Source organism: Passer domesticus, chromosome 6, assembly GCF_036417665.1.
Source record: "Passer domesticus isolate bPasDom1 chromosome 6, bPasDom1.hap1, whole genome shotgun sequence".
In the NCBI taxonomy this organism is placed as follows: Eukaryota; Metazoa; Chordata; class Aves; order Passeriformes; family Passeridae; genus Passer; species Passer domesticus.
The window spans coordinates 27541516-27559450 of NC_087479.1; the positions used below are offsets into that span (position 1 = coordinate 27541516).

Consider the following 17935-nt stretch of genomic DNA (forward strand, 5'->3'; position numbering starts at 1 on the left):
AAGTAGCTATAGGGAAAATAGTTGGGAAAAGGTTTTGAAATTTTACTGCCACTTAGTTCTCTGAATGCTGATGACTTCCAGTGTTTCTTAAACCTTTAAAATAGGTTAATGTTTCTTGAGATGCTTGTTTGAGCATACAAATATTTAACATAATTTGTAAGATAAGTAGCCTTGCTTATGAAATTCCTAATCCACCTCAGGCAAGAATCTTACTTATAAAGGTAAAGTAGAATAGAAAACATTTTCTTTAAGCATTTATATAAATATTTATTTTAAAGGTGGACAGGGGTTGTTTCTTTAACGGCTGGTATTTTCTGTTTAATTTATTGTGGAAATCTTATAGGTTTTATAAATAAGCAGAATTGAGCAAACTTAGGTGAAATCTGCTGAACCAAAGTTTTTCAGTTGGATAGACTGTGGCCAGCTTATTTGTCCAGTAATAATTAAACAAGAGTGGAGCAAAACAGTTTACATTTACCAATCCATGAAAACTCAGATGAGGGAGCAGTCAGTGGACACAGCAATCAAACAAAATTCAAACCTTAAAATCACTTAAAAATGCATGTTAGATGATTTTTTTTTTAATTGGAAGGTTTCTGTCTGTCTGCAGACAGAAAGTAATGTCTGCACATTACTTCTGCCAAAATCTTATGGACAGCCTTACTTAAGAGGTGATTAATACTAGTTTTTCTTTCTTAATAGTCTAGGGCTTATGCTGCTCTTCAATGAAAATGTCAGAAAGAGACCCAGATTTTGGAAAGCATGGAAGCATTTGGAAACATACCCCTGAATTGTCATTGAGAGCCATCATTCAGAATTGACTCTAAATTCCTTTTACCTAATACCCAGTCAATTACATTATATTTTACTTTCATAATGATGCCCTGAATATCATTCATGGTTTTTTCAGATACAAGGACAAATCTGGAAAGGAATCTGCCCTTACAAAAATGAATTGTTGGATTTTTTAAAATACACGGGTTTTTTTAGGAGATTTGTGTTTAACTGTGACAATCAAGATGCTAATTTTGCCTTCTCAGGCAATGGTGATTCTTCCTTCAGTGTACCCTGCAAACATTTTGTTGCATCAGACCCAGACAAGAGAGAAATATATGTCCACTCCCACATGAAACCACTGGTGTACCCTGAGGGTGTAATTGTCCTGTGCAGCACAAATACCTTTGAATTACATATGAATGAATATCCCAGCTCCAAGATCCAGAGTGTCTGTTTGCAACTTTGTTGATTTGTAACAATTAATCTCTTTTAAAAAACATTGTATGCTAATATAGAAATTTCACCACAAAAGCTTAGTACTGGATTCTGACAAAAGCAGAAGAAAAATGTTGATGGCCTCAATGATTGCTCTGCTGATGTATTTTACTTCAGTGTGTATGGGGTTTTCGTGGCCAGGTTTGGGGGGCTGGGGGTGGCTACAGGGGTGGCTTCTGTGAGAAGCTGTGAGAAGTTTCCCCATGTCCTGCAGAGCCAATGCCAGTCAGCTCCAGGATGGACCTGCTGCTGGCCAAGGCCGAGTCTATCAGCAATGGCAGTAACACCTCTGTGATAACATGTTTAAGAAGGAAAAAGGTTATTGTGCAGATGTAACACATCTCTTGGCCTAAGAAAAGCAGTGAGAAAATGTGAGAGGAACGACTCAGCAGACACTGAGGTCAGTGGAGAAGGTGGGACAGGAGGTGTTCCAGCTGCTAGAGCTGAGATTCCCCTGCAGCCCGTGGTGAAGACTACAGTGAGTCAGGCTGTGCTCCTACAGTCCATGGAGGACCACAAAAATGCAGAGATCCTTCTTCAGCCTATGGAAGAGACCCACACTGAAGCAGGTGGATGCCCAAGAGAAGAGTGAATCCTTTGGAAGTCTGCACTTCAGCAGTCTGGCAGGGGCCTGCAGACCTGTGGAGGGAGTGTTGCCAGTTTTAGGAGCTCTCCAAACAGAGGCCCAGTCTCGTTTAGAAAGCAGACATTGTTTATTCTGTGCAGGGTGCAAGATGGAGGTTTCCACAAATCAAGCACACCAACTATCAAAACTTTACAATTTATCTATATTCCCAGCCAAAGGCATTATTGTTTATTAGCTATAAATGACATGGTTCTCTTATTAATATTCTATCTTCTATCGGTTAATGATTCTCTTGTCTTCTCATGCTAATTAGTCTGCATACTCAGTCTTTCTCTTGAGTCAGTGGTTTCCAGGTTTGGTGGTCTGTGAGTTGGTGGCTGCAGAATTCCCCCTGCTGGAATTATGGAGTTACGTTTTACTCAGTTGGAGCTGATTCAGCACAGTTGCTGAGTTGGTTTTATTAGTTTCTTCCTTATCTTGGATGTTCTGCCAAATGTCCTTGTGGCCCATAAATTATGAATTCTTTGTGGTTTACCCTTCTTCCCAAATTCTGTTTAACCTCCCTTTAGGTATGAGATCACTAGATCCTGTCAAGCCCTAAACCTCAACAAGGCGAATAAGTAATTTACCTTTCTAACACCTGGACATTACTTAGAGCTTTCTTTTGGCTGCTATCTATTTCACAGATTAAATCTTTGTTGTTGATTAGGCTTGAAAGTATGCAAAGATCAAACATCAAAGAACATCCTTTCTTAAGAAAATTTTTACATATTCCACCTTTTGCAAGAATAAGGCAGGACCCTATTTCATAACCCCTTCTCATTCCCTGTAACTCTCTGGGCAGATTGTTAACTTTTTTTGTGACTCTTGAGATGCCAGCATCAAGAGGAGCCCACGCTGGAGCAGCTTTCCTGTTAGGACTTGTGACCCTGTGGGGGATCCATATCCATGCTGGAGCACACTGTTCTTGAAGGAGTGCACCCCGTGGGAGGAACCCCACGTTGGAGCAGTTCGTGAAGAACTGTAGCCTGTGGGAAGGACTCATACTGGAGAAGTTTGTGGAGAACTGTTTCCCGTGGGAGGAACCCCATGCTGGAGTAGGGAAAGGACTCCTCTCCCTGAGCAGTGGCAGGAATTGACCAAAACCCCTATTCCCTGTCTCCCTGGGTCATGGCAGGGAGTGTGGGGAGGGCAGGAGATAGAACCCTGAGTAAGGAGGGAAGGCAGGGGGCAAAGCATTTTTAAGATTTGTTTTATTCTCATTATCCTTCTCTGCTCTGACTTGTACTAAATTCAATTAATATCCCCAAGTCAAGTCTGTTTTGCCTGTGATGGTGTTGGGTGAGTGATCTTGCCCTGTCCTTATCTCAACTCATGAACCTTTTATTGTAGATTTTTCCCTCCCCTGTCCAGTTGCAAAGGGGAGTAGAGTGAGAGAGCAGCTTTGGTGGGTACCTGTCATGTAGCCAGGAGCAAGCCACAAGTGAAAAGCAGGAAGGTATCAGGGAGATCACAACACCTACCTTTTGATGCTGCAATTAAGAGTTCTGTGGGGGAAAGACCTATGCACTGGTCTTATGAAGTTCATGGATAGATGTAAGGAAAATATCAGTTGAAGTAAAAACAGCCAAGGAAGCATCATTTGCTGGTGACAAATGAGTCTGAGTCCTGATTTTTGTATTTGTTACCAATGATTTATTCTGAATTTACACAGAAAGGAAATTTGATCATAAACCTCTCTATTACTTCTTCTCAAGGGCTGAGATGAAGTTAAATTCTCAGCTCTGAAATGGCTAGATGACCTGAAATCTTGATGGTTTTAATGATGATGATATATTCTGTACCCGACTTAGGCTGTGGTGCCCTTACATAAGCATTCTGTGTTTATTTTACTATCCTCTAGGAATTCTTCCTCTTGAGGAAGACCTGTTTTGGAGAACAGAAATAATTTAGATTCAGATGTTGTCTCATAAGTGTTATCTCATTGCAGAAATTCACTACTACGATCCACGATTTTCCAGACTTCTCACATTCTGCGAATTGCCCAGGATCTGAAAATTGGCTAGACAAAAGATTAAAAATAGCAGGTGAGTACTTAAGTCCTGGAAAACATTCTTTTATTGAATGACTGTCAAGGGAAACAGCCTTTATTCTTTTTAAAAGTACAAACAGTTACAAATAAATAATTTTATTATAAAATGGATTGCTTTTAAACTAGAGGCATGGAAAATTATTCCTATTAAAAAGTCTGCTCAGACATTTTTCTTTTCTCTAAGGTATGGTTGTAACAGGAGAAGAAGGTTCTGATATGCAGCTACAAGACCACAGTATCAGAACTGTGCACTGGGGATCATCTCTATGGTATAATTTAAAAGGGAAATAGAAAAGTACCAATACCTGTGACTGCAATTTTTAATACATTAACTATGTTACTTACAACTCTGCTGCATCACTTACAATGAAAAATACACTTGCTGTATTTGTTTCAAGCACTGCATTTCTTTTGTTGATCTACATCTTATGTATGGATACCAAAATATTAATCGGATGCTGTAGAGGATGTAATATATTCTAACTGACACATCTCTTAGGCTGCATTTAGCTCTTATTAAGATCTGAAGTCACCCTGTATCTCCATTACTTGAAAATTTGAAAAGAACTTTTCCTCTAATTTTCTGTTTTGGTAATCATATGTGAAAGATAACTATTCTACGAAATTCCAGCATTTTTAAAGTGACTAGCTATGGAGTCACTCTCAATTGTCTAGGGAATTACTTAAAGATGCTCTGTTCATCCATAGGTGTTGATAAGGACAGCATGTAGAATCCTTCTACTCTGTCCTGGAAGCAGTATACTGGACATAGTGGCTTGGGAGAACAAGTGTTAGCAGCTAAGAATTTCTTCAATCCAGTGTTTTTTTCACTAGTACTCTTGTCAAAGAGAAGATGGGTTTGAGTGGGATGGGGTTTAGCTGTAGAAATTCTGTGAATCAACTGTGGTTGACTAAAGCCAGCAGAGGGGAGCTAAGCTTCTTTATTGACATGTACTGTTTATACTGCTTTTAGGATAGCACTGTGCTTGCCAAGTTTACTTCCTCAAAATAATCTTTGGGTAATTTCACCAGTGAATAGTTTCAACATTCAAATTTTAGCTCTGAAAGCCCATTTCACGATAGTGTTAATCCCTCACTCAGTGTCATAGTTCTTTCGGCTGTGCAGACTGTGACTGACAAGGTAGAGTTAATCAGCTCAAGCTAGAGCTCAACTCCAATCATCCTTCTTATGGAATGATGCTTATTCCTATCAGTAGTTGATATTTTCCTCATAGCTGTGGACCAGTTCAAAATTTATTGATAGCTTTCCAAATTATTAATTGGGAAGAGTGTTATGTATTTAATTTTAATAGACTAGAACAGTGACATTTTTATTGCCCTGTTATGGAAGCTCTGGATATGAATACTGTGTCTCCTTTCTGAGGTCTATTATATTGCTACAATTTACAAGTATTCTTGTAAAATCAGGAATAAAAATTAACTTTTTTGATGTCCACATTTCCCCAAAGCCCCAAAACTTCACAATGTTAAAATCGCTTTTCTCTATAGTTCCTTAGATTCTGATCATTATGGACTTAATTTTTCTTTCAATGACCCTGAATAAACATGTGGCTTTCCACATCTTAAACTTCTCTATCAGACTTTCATTTTAGTAGTTATATAAACTATATAAGATATAGTAGTTATATAATCTATAAAAGATTATCCAAAATTACTTCATCTAGGTTAAATGCTTTTGAAAAATTTTTGAAAAGTTACAGTTTGAAAAATGTTTTTTAAAAAATGCACTTATTGCCTTGGAGACTTGATCCATTATATGGTTCTGTTTGTTTGTTTATTTTGAGTTTTGTGTGTTTGTGTGTGTGTTGTGTTTTTTTTTTATTTTCTGGAATAAGGTAGATCATCAGAGAGTTGCAGTGTAAACTTTTTCATGCCATGCTGCCACTTTGATTGAATTGTACATTGTGGGGGCTGAGTAAGCAGAACATATTCTGAGGTCTGATTCTTTGTATTGCCTCAGCAGCCTGCAAACATGGTTACTTGTAATGGCTAATGTGGTGGCTGCAGCGATATGCCTCCCTCCTTTAAGTTATGAAAAGGAAAAATACAACTTCATTTAATTCCTTTTTACTTCATTCAGAGTACCAGCCACCAGTAGTCTACCAGTAATCTGAGGCAAAGATATCCAAGGAGAAAAATTGCCTCTGTCATCCTGGTTCTCTGAGGGACAGCCTTGTGGCTGGGGAGGCTGAGGCTCTCGTCCATATTCTGCCTCTGGCTAAAATTGTCTCATTTCCCTCCATCTCAGCTTTCTAAACTATAATGTATGAAAAATGATGTGACTTTCTTTGCAGAATATTTTGAGCACTGTTCTTGCAAGAGATGTGGGCTAATTTTCTTGATTGTTTGCTGCTGTTGTTGTGTCTTGACTTGTAACAAATTAATATGAAGGTTTGGAATTGATTTCTCTACTGAAGCAGTTGCAAGTGAAAAATTACAGAAAATTACCACTAGATGGAGTCAATGATTTTCTAAATTATTCTTCATAGCTCAAGATAATAGAGTTGCAAAATTATTATGATCACTGAGTTAAGTGGAATATGATAATTTAAGTAGCTCACCTGTATCCTGTTGTAATTGCATTATCTGTTCTTTGAACTTTAAAATTCTATGATTTTTCACTTCATGTAAAAAGATTTTTTACAATTTGATGCTGAATAACAATATCTTAATAGAATTCTTTATCGGTCTTACAACATCCTGTATCAGTGCTTACTTTCCCCATTCATGTCTCTAAGTTGTTCTTATGATTCTCCTCCATCCTGTCATTTCACAGGGTAAGTTCAATTCTAGTGGTTTCATCCTTTTTATTAATTAGAAATTGATAAGTAGGGTGAATTGCCAGACATAATTTTTAGTTCGTGTTTAACTAAAAAGACTGTTATGCATTGTTCTGAAAAGCAGCTTGGATGTCATCAGCAATCATGAAATGCCAGTTGTTAAGAGTAAGCTGTGCTAAATTTACAAGCACAAAGATTATTCTGTTTGGACCTGCAAACTTCACCTTAGACCAGGATTATTGCAATATTTTTTTCATGTTGCGTTACTTAGTACGGTCTAACTTCCTTGTCATTCACTTTTATTCTCTAAAATAAAACTTGTTTTCACTAAAGTGTTATCCAGATGTTCCAGCTTTCTTCTGATGGGACATTACCATGTGTTATCTACAAATCTGTGCAGGATACACAACACAATCTGTGCAGGATTCTCAACTTCATTTTCTGGTGTTTGTGTCCTGCAGTCAGACTCATTGTGGTTGTCTGTCATACAAAATGAAAAAAGGAGGTCAGATTTCCCTTCAATATTTGACTACTAGTAACAGGCAGATTTTCAGTAATTTGTTGAAGAAACAATTTCTTGGAAAACAAATACACGATAGTACTTAACAGAAACTCTTTCAGCTCCTAGTGAATATGGTCACTAGCTCAGAACTCTTACCAGCACTGAATCTTATCTAATACTGTTCTTACCTTATTTTGTTTCTTCTGATAATAGCAAGGAAAAACATAATATGAATAAAAATTTTCACATTACAATTAATGTTTCTGTTACTAGACAAATTAGTTAATGCCTTCACTGGATTACTTTTACCCAACTTCCAAGAATATTAATTTATACTAATAAAGGAAAAATTAATGATACTGAAAGAGAAGATAAAAATTTTGGATATGTATAATATATAGTGAAAACCCCACACAAACAGAAAGATATGTGTTATTTAAATTACAATAGGAAGAACAATGAGAAAAGTATGATTTTAAAATATGTTCCTTGCTGTAAAAAAAGTCAAAATTTTTAGTTTTTAAGAAAGCAGATAGTTTACATATTTTTTAAAAAATTATCCTCATTGTAAAGAGGTACTGAAAAGAAATTAAGTGATTTATCTGAATCCCTTACTTTTCAGCATCTTGAATTTAGTGAAAAACATAGAACTGATGAGGAAGAAAAGAAAACCAGACATTTAAATTCCAAACCTATGCTTTGTTATATTTCTAAAACCTGACAGTCATATTCAAACTTATCTATAGGTAGCTTTTTCTATTTTTGTTGCTGAAAGCAGGACTGAGGATTTATCTAAATTCTGCTAATAATTTTTTTTATAGAATCATAGAAAATCCTGAGTGGAAATGGACCTACAAGGATCATCAAGTCCAGCTCCTGGCCCTGCACAGGACAGCCCCAAGACCATGTTCCTGAGAGCATTGTTCAAACTCTTCTTGAGCTCTGTCAGGCTGGTGCTGCAACCATTTACATCCCTGGGGAGCCTCTTCCAGGGCCCAACCTCCTTCTGGGTGAAGAACCTTTCCCTAATATCCAGCCTCTTTTGGCACAGCTTGAGGCCATTCCCTCAGTCCTGTCACTGTCACCACAGAGAAGAGATCAGTGGCTGCCCCCTCTTTCCCTCTTTTCCCTCACACTGTAACTGCAGTGAGGTCTCCCCTCAGTCTCCTTTTCTCCAGGCTGAACAGACCAAGTGCCTCCAGCTGCTCCTCACACGGCTTCCCCTCCAGGCCCTTCACCATCTCTGCTGCCCTCCTTTGGACAATTTCTAACAGCTTTGCATCCTTCTTATTTTGCAGCACCCAAAACTGCCCCCAGCACTCGAGGTGAGGCTGCCCCAGTGCAGAGCAGAGCAGGACAATGCCCTCCCTTGCCTGGCTGGCCATGCTGTGCCTGAGGCACCCCAGGACAGGGCTGGCCCTCCTGGCTGCCAGGGCACTGCTGGCTCAGGTTCATTTTTGCTTAAGTATTGTCAAAAACACAATTATTTTTCAGACTATATTCGTGTTCTCTTAATCAACTACTGCCACAGGGCTATAGGCTTAAAAATATAAGGAACAAATTCTTTCATACATTTGCTACATTCAATGTAGCAAATACTTTAATAGTTTGTGGTATCTTTTCACATCTAAACAAGTAATTGTGTTTATAAAACTATGTTGAATAAAGGTTACACACTAACAAATTAAATGGAATATACCATATAAGCTTAATTTTGTAAAGTTTACAAAGATTATTTTTAAACCATATGTAGGCTCAGAGTCAGCTATATTGTGCATCTAATGATATAGTCATCTCTTGGGATAATCATTATCCAATCAATTACAGAACTATACTGTATGGTTTTGACGTGTTTGTTTTACGCATTCATAGCTGCTATCAAGAACTTTAATGGCTTACTAACCCCCACTTGTGAATAAAGCTTTTTCTTTTGTAAAGGTGGCAGGATGTGGCAGAATAGAAGCAGTAAGAGTTTTTACACCTCCTCTTGTCAGTCTGAATGATTCACTAGTCGTGGTAGGCTCTATGCTCTATATCAATACAATTAAATAATCAGTACCTGTAAGTTAAATCACTTCTCACACCCACTAGTAAAAATATGACAATAAAGCTATTCCCACTATAGTTTTTTCTCTTTTCATTGAAAGTACTTGCATATAGTTTAGAGACTAGCACTACAAGACATAAAAAGATACCTAAAACTTCTTCTCTGTGTCTAATAAACTAAACAGAAGAAAAGATACATTTCTGTAGAAGTGCAGTATGTAATTTTTACAGGGACAAGACACTGTGAGATGGTAAAGTATCTTTTGTTTATTTAATTGTAGGCCCTGTAAATGTCATTAGGATTCTAGACAAGTGGTATTTTGGACTTGAGAATCAACTGTGTGATGCAGTAGTCATAAAATGAGCAGATAAAACTTTTTTTTTTTTAAGTGAAGTATTGGTTTAAAACTTAAACTCATTCAGTAGGAGGAAGGTGCTTATTTTTCTATGAGTTGCCTCGCTAAATCTTCTAACAGCCTGGATTGAGTCTTGACAGCTCAAAAGCTCTGCTGAATCCATATAAAACCTGTGATCCCTATATTAGATTTCCTTTAGAAACATAGGAAGCAGTGAAAGTTTTTTATCTAAAATGAAGTTGTTACCAATGTAGTTGCTATAAAGTAAAAAATAACTATGATTAATAAGAGTTAGTGTCTCTGAACTTGTGACTTTCTCAATATACTCCAGCTATATTCAGGTGCCATGAGAATTCCAGCTCACTGTCTTTTTAATTTTATTATAATAGTGCCTTAAAGAAATATTGAGAAAACAATAAGGTTAATCTCTATTCGTTTATGTTCTACAAAGATTCATGCTCTAGTGGTGGCTCTAGCTCTCCAGCCTTGGGCTGTCTACAGGTAATAGATAACTCTTACCTTTTGTTGTGTTTGAGTAATGAGTACCTAAATAATGTAGCCGAGCCCTTTTGGCATCATCAGCACTGGTTTATGAAATAAAGCATTTTCAGGGAAACTCTTAAGTAGGAAATTTAGATTTTCAATCTAAACAGATAGTATAGCAATGCATTAGTATTTTAATACTGCATGTGGTATTCAACATACACAAAAGGTGATTATATATATTATATATATTATGCATTGCCTTTTGGTAACTTATATTGTAATTTTAATGGAAGGAGGGTAGTGAAAGCTTTGAAGTGATGCAACTGGCTAGTCAGCAAAGGCTAGAAGACAAATAATTTCAAGATATCTTTTTGTAGTAATGTTTCATTTAGTCTTGTAAACTCTTATACATAACCCCATCACCATGGAAGTTTTTAGTATGTAAAAATATTGAAAGTCTTCTTTAAGGAAAATATAAAATTGTGGCTTTTCATGCATTCTGTCCTTTTGACAGGTTTAGACTGAGCATAAATGGCTAATTAAAAGGCAGATGAGTGTCTTTCTCATTTTGCAATTTCTTAAGCATGGAAAGTATTATATGAAGAAGTTACAGAAAGAACAACAAATTTTTGAGGAATACATCTCGACAGACTCATTTTGTTAGCTTGCAATGAAATTACTGCAGACTTCATGTACTGAAATCTGAAAATAAACATAATTTGGCATTTATCCATGAAACTTAAGACAGTTACCTTTCTTTGATAGTGTAATGCAATGCCATCTTAGAATGCACGATATGTCTTCACTATGATAGAGTCATAGGAAGAGAGGTGGAAAAACTAGAGGGTTTTGGGACAGATAGTGTTGTTAGTATTGCTACTTTATAGGATGTACTTGGTTGCAGGAAGCTTTTATTTTTAGATGGACATGTAGAGAAAAAGTAGGATTTTGTGCTGATATTAAAACTAGCACTTTTATTACAGAGTTCACAGCTAATCTTAAGTGAATAGGGCAGAGTTAACATATCTGATCGATTACTGCTGAGGTTGTCTGCAGAGTAGACAGATAGTGAAGCATGGGTTACACCAAAACTGCAAAGAGACCCTACTGCCCTGCTCCCTCACATTTTCTGAAGCACTGTTCTGTTATGTGTTTTTTGGTGAAGTACAGGAATCAACCAGCCTGCATCCATGATGCTTTCTGAGACTCTTCTAGGGACCAAGCCATTCACATGCATGCTGTAGGTCTTCAACATGCCCTAAGCCCTTCAGGTCCTGTGAAATACCATGCAAATGCAGGTATGCTCAAGTGGCCTTTTTTCCTCCTACAAATGGATGTATGGTATTGTTCTGTAGTAGAGTTCAGTGAAGGAATGGTAGAAAGGATCAGAGAAGAGGAGAATGCTAAGAATTTTTGTTCATGTCTATCCCAAAAAGTACTTGGCGGTATTTCCGAGATGTCTCATCTGAATTTATCTGTTGTGCTTCCAGACTGGCACAAAGATTCAGAGGTTCTTCATGTCATCTGCTGTGACTGACCATACAAATTGGGATAAAAGGTCTTGTGATAAGAAGACTCATGACAAAGTAGGGGATGGCCTGGGGTGCCAGAGAGAAGGCTGATGTCTGACTCTTTCTTTTTTTTGTTGGTTCTTGTCTTTGTTGTGTGTAGAAAATTGCTTTTCCCAAAATTGATGCTGATGGTAGGCTACCCTTTGACACCCCCTGAGAGAAGCGAAGACAATCCGCCCAGTTTGTCAGCTATTACCTTGGCAAAATGGCTTAACAGATACAAATTGTACTCGAAATACGTTCAATTAACCACAGCTAATAAAGTCTGTGTGGTTGAGTCAGCTATAGATATGAGAGATTGTTAAAACAGGCTATGTGGAAATGATGGCAAAATGTTCTGGAGTGGAGGCTCCAGAGGGCTGGGGCAGGGGCAGAGGCTGTGGGAGGTGTGGTGGTGGCTGTATGGTGAGCCATTCAGGCCATGCATGGACAAGTGTGGCAGGCCTGCCTGCAGTCCTGAGCATATTGTCCTTTGGTTTGTGACAATACTAAGCTCCCCCTGGCAGGTATGGTAGCACAGCTGCACCAGTCCTGCAAACATGGAAGACAGTGGACTGTAATTGGTGAATTTTGTGAGTGCTGGGTAAGTGGCAGTGGGTATTTGTTTTCTTTACATAGGTAGATGTCTGTAACATCCCATTTCCCAGAGTGGTTTGAATTAATTGAATTTTGGTCTTGGGACAGTTTTTTTGAACATTTTTCATGATTTTTCCAGCATTAGCATAAGCAGCATTTACATCAGAATGTGACTCATATCAATAATTAGATCCTTACTCACACAGCTTAGTAAATACTCTGCTTATATTATTTAAGCAAACTATTTCCTTTCTGAGACAGAAAAAGTACTTTGAAGAGTTCTATCATGTGAATTCTAATTCTGTTTTGTAAACATTTGAAGTAATTCCTCCCCTTTATTTAGATATCAGGTATTTTTTCCAATGATTTTCAAACTTGAGGAATGTCCTTAAATGTTTGAGACATAATTTGTCTGTATCTCTGATTTGTCTTTTTATTTAACTGAACTGTTTACTCAACACTTAATATAAATAGAAGGATACAGATAAAGTTTTAGCTGTAGTGCTGATTGATGAGTTTTCCAAGAGAAAGACATCAATGGCATTATATGTTTTTAAGATGCACAACACTGGTGATATTTATGAACACATGGTAGGTGTGCATAAATCAGTATGTTTGTGGCATTTTATTGAAGAATCCGAGGTGGGTTGTCATGGTGATTAAAAGCTTCAAAATGCTATTTATTGGTATTAGTTTGATGGGCATAAGGGCATATTCATTCTGCTACACTGAAACTTTTGTTGTAAAAAGAGCTACATTTCTACCTGTATTGCAAGGGCTATTCTAGCAGGCTAAGTAAATAGAGATCCAATGAACACATTAGACTTTAAGAAATTATACTGTTTTACATTTTTGATCAACATAACAGTTTTTGTTTTGAAGCCATTAAGGAGGTCGTCTTTTAAATGTGTAGTGTTTCAGGCTATTTATAAGGTAGCAGAAAATTGTCAACTTCTCCAAACCACTCTACCCCATAAAGAAAAAAAAGTGCTGGTAACTGGCAAATGAAAGTATTTTCTTCAGATGGAAATATTGTAGAAATTCAAAGCATCAAATATGTTTTGCTGGTATTTGCCTTTACAATAGCATATACTCTGTGTGAAAAGCTACTAAATTTTTGGTGCTTTTTCCTTAAGTAATTAGTAAAAAATACTTATAGACCAGTTAACCTTGTTAAAAACAATGCTTTTTTTCTGCATGAGGTCATTGATGTGTTGTCATTAGCATGGTTGGTTTTAACAATTAAATCAAAGAAAATGCTGCAACAAATGCTGCATACATACACAACATCACACACACTCTGAATGAGTAATACAGTTTTCATAACAGACTTGAAGTGATGATTATTAACTAGAATTATATATATTTATATTTAAACTGACACTACAGAATTCTTTTGAGTCTTGACAGATCTGTGGAATATTTAAATGGAGTAATTGTAGTTACCAGACCTCCTGGGACTAACCTGCTGGAAAGAAAGTGACATTTTTCAAAGAGAAAAATGAATTTATGATGTGGAAAAAAGCTAAAAATGAGGTTATGGTGTGCCTGTTTATAACCATTCAGGAGGAAAATATGTTTATATGGAGTTACTAATACACTGTAGCGATATACTTCATTTACAGTTAATTACAGAGGGGCTTGGTATATATCTTATTGGGTTCTGTGTTTCCTGAAATAGAATAAGCCATGCTGAAAGGAAGCTTTTCAGATATTTTATTTTTGGTGCATTCGTGTTTAGGAGCTGATTCTCTGCTATTTGTGTTTTCATCGTGAATAACTTTACTAAATTCAACATACTCTATGGTAATAAACTAAAAAAGCCATCCAAAAGTGAAAAATACCAACCTCTCCCTCTGTGGCACAAACTACCTTGGATAAATCACACCCTTTCACTTATAACTGCCAGGCATATTCATATTTTCAATTAGGGAAGTTCTTTCAGTTGTAAACACTGCCTGCTGAGCTTTCCTGAACTGAATAGAATCACAGAATCATCACATAATTTAGGATGGAAGAGAATTTTTGAGGTCATCTGGCTCCACTCAAAGCAGGATCAACTTAAGTAGGTTACTCAGTATCTCGCCTGATTGAGCTTTGGGTGGTGGCAATGCCACAACTTTTCTGGGCAACCCGCTCCACTGTTTGACTATAATGAAAGCATTTTTCCTGTGATCTAGCTGAAATTTCCCATGTTGCAATTCATGTACCAACTGTAGCATGAATGGGGCTGTAACTGTGCCCAATAGAAGGAGTTTGGCTCTGTTTTTCCTCCTAGTAAGAAGTCAAAGACAGCAAGATCATTAAGATCTCCCCTTTGGTTATTCTTCGTAGGACTGAAGGAACCCACCTCTTTCCGGCCCTCCTTGTACAATGGGTGGCCTGGTGGCTGGCTGGTACACACCACCAGTGCCCATGGAGATGGCTGCTTGTTAAGAGCAGAACTAGAAAAATTCAGGATTAAGTGGAAGGAAGTGGTTTCAGAAGAAGGAAGTGAATGAGACATTAACTGTTCCCTTAGGAACATGTGGAGACCTTAATGCCCTTAATATCAAGGGTATGTCCAATGCAACAACTAATGCCATCCATGAGCTGGCAAGGAAAAGTAAGCCATAAGAACCCATGAAACTGAAATTCAAGAGAAACATGGCATTCATGGGTATGAAGTGACTTTAACCAATATTCTGCCTATGTACTCTGATACTGCCTACAGCACAAATAAAAGTGGGGCATGGTGGTGACAACTATGTCTTCCTACATTAGAGTGTTTTCATTTAATTATGATTTGAAATTATTTTAAATTTTAATTTAAAAGTGATTTTTATATAACATACAATAAATAAAACATTAAAAAATAACGAACATATTTAATGAAACATTAATTAATTAATCAAACATATTAATTAATAGTAAACATATTTATAATATTAATTAATTAAACATATTTATCATATTTTCTCACCATCTTTTTATCAATCAGGTCACCAGGAGTAATTTTATTCTCCTAAATGCTCCAGAATAATAAATTGATAATACATGATCAAGATGAGGTGAAACACACCTGACCTTTCTCTGTTACATGCCATTTAGCAGCTAAAACCTGAAGTTCCTACCATTGCTTTTCCTGTAACTATGGTTATTAGTTAATTTTAACTGCTATTACTAGGAAAAAAAGAAAAAAAAAAATCTGCCACTCTTTGCAGCAGAAAAATGTCTTCTTTTTTTTTCTTTTTTTTTTTTTCCACAGTAAGATCATTCAGCCTTTGCTGAAAGCTACACTGAAAGCTAATGTCCAGAAATAGTACCTGCTGCTATGCTCTTTAGACACTTTCTCCCCTTGACCAGGCAGCAAAAGAGGATTTAAAAACATACATATACACTAATAGTTGCTGTATTGAACCATGCAACTTGTAAATTAATAAAAGTATTTCTCTGCAAGACATTTGACCAAGTATTTCTTGAAGGTAACAACATGCAGTTCCAATTACTGAATGACTACCCGTTTCTTGAGAAGTAAGCATGGTAAAAGAAGAGTAAATAAAGGGAAAAAAAAACCCCACAAGCATGCAAAGGTCCCTGTAAAACATTTTATTCTGTTCTTACACTATCTTGTGTCTTCATACAGAGTAGTAGTCACCATCTTGTAGTTGTGCATTAAGCTAAGTGTATAATGAATAGTTCATTCCCTTTCTTAGCTTCTCCTCAGGGGGAGAATTAAATGTGCACTCTTACGTCCTGTTTTGGTGCAGTTTTATTTTTTAATTTTTTAGAAGATTTTTGCAGAAGGTGCCTGAATTGCAGAAAGTTGTCAGAATGAAGGACTCGGGGGACAGAAAATTATAGAGCAGAACATTATTATGTATCCTAGTAACTATTCTTTTAATCCTGTCTCAGCCTATACAACCACAGAGGTGCAGAAGGAGGAATAAAGGCCTATTACCCTTATGTCTCAAATCTGCGCATGATTCTGCAAAGCAAGGCAAGCACTGAAAGGCTGAACTTCTGTGAGCTCTGCTGGACAGAGGCATCTTCTTGGTGTGTGGAGGAAGGTAGGTAGTCATTCCACCCACAAAGCTGTCCTAGAGGTTTTGCTCTTTAGGAGCTACACACAGCAGGGAAAAAACACTTTGGAAAGGGGTCTGGACATAAGTCTTTGCTACACTAGGGATATGTACTACCTAGCAAGCAAGAGGTGACAGGTGTGTTTCTGAGTTCCTCCTGTTTGAGGCCACTTTGCACATATATTAATTCTTCATTACAGATGAGAAGCTGGACAGATATGGGAGTCAAAGGGTTGAAGGCTGTGTAGAGCTCTGCAAAATGTCTGCATGCCTAGAACCTATAGTAGAAAATTTTAAACAAGATTTCTGCCTTTTCTGTATTTTTGCTTTTGGATTGTTGCTGTGAAGGAAAGGGAACACTGTAGCAAAACTAAGTAGAATCTTGAGATAAAACTTAACAAATGTCTCCTTTTCCCCACCTTATTATTTTTTGTTTTGCTGAATATTGGGTGAATAAAAATACAAGTAAGAGAGGGAAATATTTCCCTAATATGAAAGAGAGAATTACAAAATGAGCATTCAACTTGAAGAGAATGTCAGGGAACAACAGTACCTTATACTGCACTCTGAAAAATTGTAAAAAGTACAAAGGTTCATAACATATTGTAAAGAAAATTCTTTAGAACTTGCTCTGTTATCTTGGAGGTAACAGACACACCATATGCTGTGTCTGGCAGTTGCTATGGCAACTACTTTTAAAATTTAAGCATGGGGAAGCTATTGCCTAAAATCTCCACAACTTGGGGCCAAATCTTGCTTGATGCTGAGCACCAAGGGAGAATAAAAAAGATAAAAAGGAAATACTAAAATATCTTTCTTGTTGGCTACTGAAATTTTATCTTGAAATCAATGCTAAAGGAGATTTCAAGTCACTGACTCCTCAGGACATTGAAAAAGAGAAGAATGGGATGATTGCAATATCTTAAATTTAATACCGTACAAACTGTTTGCAATTAAAATGACAAAACCTCTATTTGTTCATTGAGGCATTTTACATAAACATTATGATATTTGTATGACAATAATCTGTCAGTGTTTTATGCATTTGAGAATTCTTGCTTAGAAGTCAAAGATTAGTAAATTTTTGAAGGAAATAGATGGGAAAGTAGTAGATTTTCATAAAAAAGATAGTGCTTATTAAGGCTTAACAAATACAGATTTATGTCCTTGGAAAAAATAGTTTTAAATATAAATAATGCTTGGACTATCACACCAGCAGCCTGCATAATACTCTTCTAATGCAAAAGAGGCTTAAAATATTGGATAACAATGCTTCTAAGGAAAAAGAAGTACAAATGAAATTAGTATACTGTTCTTCACTTAAAAAGGTCTATTAGACCATGGTACAATGAATGCTGTTGTAAGCAAGATCAGCACTTCAGTAACTGGATTTCTGTGATTAAACTACATCACAAATTCTATCTTGCTCACATGCATTCTAGATGGTCTCCTTGAGAGTTTGCAAATGTGGGACATAATTCAGCCAGAAAACTATACTGGTGTACTGTAGCTCTTTACAAAACTACCCATACAAAGCCAACTTGTGGCTTGGAGTAATTCAGTAATGGTCTGGCCCAATGTCACTG

The 17935-nt window shown here is 36.8% G+C and overlaps 1 protein-coding gene and 1 long non-coding RNA gene across 9 annotated transcripts in view; one reads left to right on the forward strand and one right to left on the reverse strand.

Moving 5' to 3' along the window:
• Window positions 1–3492: 3492 nt before the first annotated feature.
• Window positions 3493–17935, reverse strand: part of LOC135302957 (uncharacterized) — a 93734-nt gene continuing 79291 nt past the window's right edge. For 7 of the 8 annotated variants that reach the window (XR_010364499.1, XR_010364498.1, XR_010364497.1 and 4 more), the window contains one exon: window positions 3925–7231. The gene's annotated coding sequence lies outside the window, so the exon portion shown is untranslated. Of the gene's footprint in view, window positions 3785–3924; window positions 7232–17935 lie in introns of those variants that run through there. The other variant, XR_010364500.1, reaches the window with a different exon arrangement.
• Window positions 3812–17935, forward strand: part of LOC135302958 (uncharacterized) — a 68039-nt gene continuing 53915 nt past the window's right edge. The window contains exons 1-2 of the long non-coding RNA XR_010364501.1: window positions 3812–3945; window positions 16183–16337. This is a non-coding gene — a long non-coding RNA (uncharacterized LOC135302958). The remainder of the gene's footprint in view (window positions 3946–16182; window positions 16338–17935) is intronic.